The 6,930-nt window shown below is 40.5% G+C and overlaps 1 non-coding gene across 1 annotated transcript; it reads left to right on the forward strand.

Moving 5' to 3' along the window:
• Positions 1 to 5,448: 5,448 nt before the first annotated feature.
• TRNAG-CCC (transfer RNA glycine (anticodon CCC)) lies at positions 5,449 to 5,521 on the forward strand. Its single transcript has one exon. It is a non-coding gene; the product is annotated as a tRNA-Gly (tRNA).
• The last annotated feature ends 1,409 nt before the right edge of the window (positions 5,522 to 6,930 follow it).

Raw genomic sequence — 6,930 nt, forward strand, 5'->3', positions numbered from 1 at the left:
GGAGGGTGACAATATACAGCCTTGATGTACTCCTTTCCCAGTTTGGAACCAGGCTCTTGTTCCATGTCCAGTTTGAACTGTCACTTCTTGACCTGCATACAGATTCCTCACAAGGCAGGTCAGGTGGTCTGGTATTGCCATCTCTTGAAGAAGTTTTCACAGTTTGTTGTGATTCACAGAGTCAAAGGCTTTGTCATAGTCAATAAAGCAGACGTAGATGTTTTTCTGGAACTCTCTTGCCTTTTTGATGATCCAGTGGGTGTTGGCAGTTTGATCTCTGGTTCTTCTGCCTTTGTTAAATCCAGCTTGAACATCTGGAAGTTTATGGTTCTTCAGTTCAGTTCAGTTGCTCAGTCGCATATGACTCTTTGTGACCCCATGAATTGCAGCACGCCAGGCCTCCCTGTCCATCCCCAACTCCTGGAGTTTACCCAAACTCATGTCCATTGAGTTGGTGATGCCATCTAACCATCTCATCCTCTGTCATCCCCTTCTCCTGCCTTAAATATTTCCCAACATTAGGGTCTTTTCAAATGCGTCAGCTCTTCACATCAGGTGGCCAAAATATTGGAGTTTCAGCTTCTATATCAGTCCTTCCAATGAATACCCACGACTGATCTCCTTTAGGATGGACTAGTTGGATCTCCTTGTAGTCCTAGGGACTCGCAAGAGTCTTCTCCAACACGACAGTTCAAAAGCATCAATTCTTCGGCGCTCAGCTTTCTTTATATTCCAATTCTCATATCCATACATGACTACTGAAAAAACCATAGCCTTGACTAGATGGACCTTTGTTGTCAAACTAATGTCTCTGCTTTTTAATATAGTATCAAGGTTGGTCATAACTTTCCTTCCAAGGAGTAAGCGTCTCTTAATTTCATGGCTGCAATCACCATCTGCAGTGATTTTGGAGCCCAGAAAAATAAAGTCTAACACTGTTTCCACTGTTTCCCCATCTATTTGCCATGAAGTGATGGGACCAGATGCCATGATCTTAGTTTTCTGAATGTTGAGCTTTAAACCAACTTTTTCACTCTCCTCTTTCACTTTCATCAAGAGGCTCTTTAGTTCTTCTTCACTTTCTGCCATAAGGGTGCTGTCATCTGCATATCTGAGGGTATTGATATTTCTCCCAGCAATCTTGATTCCAGCTTGCATATAAGTTAAATAAGCAGGGTGACAATATACAGCCTTGACGTACTCCTTTTCCTATTTGGAACCAGTCTGTTGAAACCTGACTTGGAGAAATTTGAATGCTACTTTGCTAGCATGTGCTGCTACTGCTACTGATAAGTCGCTTCAGTCGTGTCCGACTCTGTGCGACCCCATAGACAGCAGCCCACCAGGCTCCCCGTCCCTGGGATTCTCCAGGCAAGAACACTGGAGTGGGTTGCCATTTCCTTCTCCAATGCATGAAAGTGAAAAAATAAAGTGAAGTCGCTCAGTTGTGTCCGACTCCTAGCAACCCCATGGACTGCAGCCCACCAGGCCCCTCCGTCCATGGTATTTTCTAGGCAAGAGTACTGGAGTGGGGTGCCATCGCCTTCTCCGTGCTAGCATGGGAGGTGAGTGCAATTATGTGGTGGTTTGGGCATTCTTTGGCATTGCCTTTCTTTGGGATTGGAATGAAAACTGACCTTTTCCAGTCCTGTGGCCACTGCTGAGTTTTCCAAATTTTCTGGCATATTGAGTGCATCACTTTCCCAGCATCATGTTTTAGGATTTGAAATAGCTCAACTGGAATTCTATCACCTCCTCTAGCTTTGTTCATAGTCATGCTTCCTAAGGCCCACTTGACTTCACATTCCAGGATGTCTGGCTCTAGGTGAATGATCACACCATTATGGTTATCTGGGTCATGAAGATCTTTTTTGTACAGTTCTTCTGTGTATTCTTGCCACCTCTTCTTGATATCTTCTGCTTCTGTTAGGTCCACACCATTTCTGTCCTTTATTGTGCCCATCTTTGCATGAAATATTCCCTTGGTATCTCTAATTTTCTTGACGAGATCTCTAGACTTTCCCATTCTGTTTTTTCCCTCTATTTGCATTGATTGCTGAGAAAGGCTTTCTTATCTCTCCTTGGTATTCTTCGGAACTCTGCATACAAATGGGTATATCTTTCCTTTTCTCCTTTGCCTTTACCTTCTCTTCTTTTCTCAGTGATTTGTAAGGCCTCCTCAGACAACCATTTTGCCTTTTTGTATTTGTTTTACTTGGGGATTGTCTTGATCCCTGTCTGCTGTACAATGTCATGAATCTCCATCCATAGTTCTTCGGGTACTCTGTCTATCAGATCTAATCCCTTGAATCTATTTGTCACTTCCACTGGATAATCATAAGGGATTTGTTGTAGGTCATACCTGAATGGTATGTTTTCCTTACTTACTTACTTACTTACTTACTTCAATTTAAGTCTGATTTTGGCAATAAGGAGTTCATGATCTGAGCCACAGTCAGCTCCCAATCTTGTTTTTGCTGACTGTACAGAGCATCTCCATCTTTGGTTGCAAAGAATATAATCAATCTGAGTTCGGTGTTGATCATCTGGTGATGTTCATGTGTAAAGTCTTCTCTTGTTTTGTTGGAAGAGGGTGTTTGCTATGATCAGTGTGTTCTCTTGACCAAATCCTATTAGCTTTGGCCCTGCTTTATTTTGTACTCTAAGGCCATATTTGCCTGAACCCCATATCTCTTGACTTCCTACTTTTGCATTCCAGTCCCTTATGATGAAAAGGACATCTTTTTTTGGGTGTTAGTTCTAGAAGGTCTCGTAGGTCTTCATAGAATCATTCAAAAAAACCTTGTGCACAATAGGATACCCTACAGAGGCTGAGCCAGACCTGCCTTTGAGTGTTTGAGTGTCTTCTGTGGAGGTAAGGGTCAGCAGTGGCCTGCTGCAAGGGCAGGGGCTCTGGGTGCAGCAGACTTGGTGCCCTCTTGGTGAAGGTCGCCATTAAGTCCACCATAGAGCTACAAGAATTTACTCAGGACCTGGGAAACAGACTCTTGGAGGGCGCAAACAAAACCTTGTGTGCACCAGGACCCAGGAGAAAGGAGCACTGACCCCACAAGAGAATGACCCAGACGTGCCCGTGAGTGTCCAGGATTCTCCAGCGGAGGAATGGGTTGGCGATGGCCTGCTGCAGGGTTGCAAGTCCTGAGTGCGGCAGTGCATACAGGGGACCTTTTGAAGGAAGTTTCCATTATCTTCATTACCTCCACCATAGTTTGGCCTCAGGTCAAACAACAGGGAGGGAGCGTAGTCCCACTTATCAACAGAAAATTAGCTTCCAAGACAGCATAAACGCCTGGATTTCCTAGCCACTTTATTTATTTATTTATTTTCTCATTCATCCTATTTCCCTAAACTTTAGTTGTTTACAGGCCTCAGGATTCAATCTTTAGATTGTTTTTCTAGCTGGACTCCCTTAGAGATTTTACCCTATCTCTGGACTTTTAAGCTGTGTGTAACACTGATAGCCCCCAATTTCATACCCTGAATATACCTCTCTTCACTTATTCAAACTCTTCCATCCAACTTCTTACTCAACATCTCCACTTGAATAAGCACGTTATACGTTACCTGTCCAAAGCCAAACTCTCAATCTTCCCCCTAAATCTTGTACCTCCAACAATCTCCCCCATTTCAGTAAGTGGTAGGTTTATTCTTCCCCTTGCTCACACCCAGCACCCATGTCAAAGTATAATTTTTTAAAAAGATAAATACATGGCTTGTATACAAATATACAGTGAACATGTGCCAAAAATTTCTTAGCTCATGTATTAGAGAACTGGCAGGGTGGTAAAGCTGATTCAAAAAGAAACAAAGACTCAAAAGAGGTAAAGCTGATTGAAAGGAGAAACAGATGTGTAGTCAGTCAGGAAGGCAAGCAAAATAATTTTGCTGAATTGGAGACAAAAGTGGTTAATAATCTTCAGGACAATACTATTGCTAAGGTTACCCTCTCTAATGGATGGAAAATATTTGCCTTTCTAGTGCACAAGTTTGCAAGGGAACATGTAACTTCACAGTAATGAAGTTATTTCACAATAGTAAATAGCAAATCAACATGGGTATATGCCCTGGAGAATTCAATCATCCTTGCCCAGGCCTGTGAGACAACGGTCTTTATAAAAAGGATGTGCAGTCATCCATTTGTCTTACTTCCAAGTTTTAGATAATATTTCTTAACACCTTTAGTCATCCATGATTTCTGTCTAATTTTCACACTTTACATCATCAAATCTCGTTGACCTTAACTTCAATATATAATCATAATCCTATCACTTCTCACTTCTCACAGTTACTGCTATCATTCTGGGCCAAACCATCCACATTTCTTTGCAAGACTGTTGACATTTCTCCCAACTGGTTTCCCTTACCTTTTATAGCATAGTTTCCTTTTTTTAAAAAATGTATTTATTTTTAATTTGAGGATAATTGCTTTACAATATTGTGTTGGTTTCTGCCACATATCAGCATGAATCAGCCATAGGTATACATATATCCCTTCCCTCTTGAACGTCCCTCCCACCTCCCACCCCACCCTTCTGTGTTGTCACAGAGCACCAGGTTTGAGCTCCCTGCATCTACAGCAAACTCTCACTAGTATAGCACGGTTTCAATAAAGGAAACAGAGTGATCCTAAAGGAGAAATTAGAGTGTAAGTCAGATCATGGCACTTCTCTCATTAGCATCTTCTGAATTTATATCTCACTGTCCACTCCCCTCCCCCAAATAGAAAAAGTCCTTATGTAAGTAAGAAGTCCTGTAAGGCCTTACGTAATCTGTACCTTTCCTCAAGCTTACTGTCTCTGAGTTCATCTCCTGCAGCACTCTGGTCTCTCATAATGTTTGGCCCAGACAGGCTGCCTCCCTGCTTTCTGAGCACACATAACCTATTTCACCCTCAAGGCCTTTTGCCTTTGTTCTCCCTGCTTGGAGTATTTTTTTTCCAAATACTCCCCTGGCTCATTCCCTGTTTCCACTGGGTCTTGTTCAGATATCACTTTCTGAGTGGGGGCTTCCTTGACACCCTATTAAAAATCCATCCCATTCCCCCCACATTTCTGCCCCTGGCACTCCCCTTATCCTGTTTCTCCCCATACCATTTATATTATTAATCCAGGGCAAGTATTTTTGTCTGTTTTGTGCACCAACATGTTCCAAAAGCCTAAAACAGTATTTGGCACATGAATATTCTAATGTTTTTGAATGAGTAAATGATTGAGTGCTATTTTTCCATCTATTTCTAGTATTATTTCTTATTTTCCTTTTAGATGGTCTATGTTAACTTTAAAATAAAGCTTTTATTTCTGATTTCCATCCTAATATTGTTTCTATGAAATAAAATGAAAATGAATTTTTGTCTACATAAAAGACACTAGGTTAGTCTTATGGAAGACACAAGGAAAATCAGACACAAGGATTTGAAATTTAGGGACTTCCTTGGTTGTCCAGTGGCTAAGACTCTGCACTCCCAATGCAGAGGGCCCAGGTTCGATCCCTGTTCAGGGAACTAGATCCCTCATGCCACAACTAAAGATTCCACGTGCCACAATGAAAATCAAAGATCCTGTGTGCTACAACTAAGATCTGGCACAGCCAAATAAATAAATGTTTTTTTAAAAAAGGGATTTGCAATCTAATTAGGAATATAAGACTAGCAGATAAAAAGTTAAATGCTAAGGAAAGATATTAGTAACCTTTCACACCAAAAAACTGATGAAATATTAGGAGACAGAACTACTTAACTACAAAAATAATTTGCTTTCTGAGCTTCACACTTAGCTGTGGTAGACTCAGAAGTTTATATAGACAGTAAAATATTTTCCAAAATATAAGAAAGGACTGTATTTAAATGTATAAAGTACAAACCTTGCAAGAGGTTGCTAAGTAGCATTGTTTTTGTCAAAACTAACTGAGAAACTCATTGTGAGATGCAAACATTACAAAAATTGTATTTCCCTACTTCTTGAGCAATTGCATGAAGACCTATTTGGGGGGTGGGAGCTGAACATCTTGTTCATGATATTTTCTTCAGTGTGGTTGCCTTCTCCTGTCCAGGATTTGTCTTTGTACAGAACCCCTAAGCCTATGCTTAGTTCTCATATGCTTTCCCCCGTTCCACCTGCCCCCAAACACAAATACATGCACACATAGACACACATTTCTCCTGATTGTGTTTATGGAATGATCAGTTCTTCTATGATTCTGATCATAGAACTTAGAGGCTCATTCACTATGTTGGGCATGTTTTAATTTCAAACCAAGACTTCTGCCAATGGGTTACCATTTTTGGTTCTCTAATCTTATCACAAAAAAGAAATATTTAAAACATATCTGCACTACCCCTCTCACCATGATCTAAGTACCTCAAACTAGTATCTAGATAAGTTGAATTCCATTATAACCAGTGCTGCTCTGAAAAGAATGTGCTTTGCTTAAGGAAAATGTTTATATTTCATTCCCTGGCTTCTTCCAAAAAAGGTTATAAGTTTCTTAGGTAAATGGAGAACAATGAAAGCAGCTTTATCAGCACAGCCTGTTTAATTTCTTTTGAAAGTAATGCTACTAACCTTTCTGCAGTATTTTGGTAGATCCAACAGAGAAGATACCATTTGTATTGTGGAGCTGCCAAGTACAGCCAAAGTCAAAAGTTAAATATAATGTGCTTATTAAGGCTGTGTACTCTTCCCATTTTGAAATTTTCTCTACCCTTAGGGCAGGCACCAAGCTGTCTACATTTGATGCAATACTGACATCTGTAATGTTGAATAAATAGGAAATAATGAATCCTCAGACTGACTGTGACAGTTAAAAGACTTGTTCTCTGTCAAAACTGATCATAAGCAACAGTTTAAGACAAATTTCCCTTTTTGAATAACCAAATCTTTAACATTTGCTTGTGCAAGAGACATTATTGAT

This window comes from Bos taurus, chromosome 5 (genome assembly GCF_002263795.3).
Source record: "Bos taurus isolate L1 Dominette 01449 registration number 42190680 breed Hereford chromosome 5, ARS-UCD2.0, whole genome shotgun sequence".
Lineage (NCBI taxonomy): Eukaryota > Metazoa > Chordata > Mammalia > Artiodactyla > Bovidae > Bos > Bos taurus.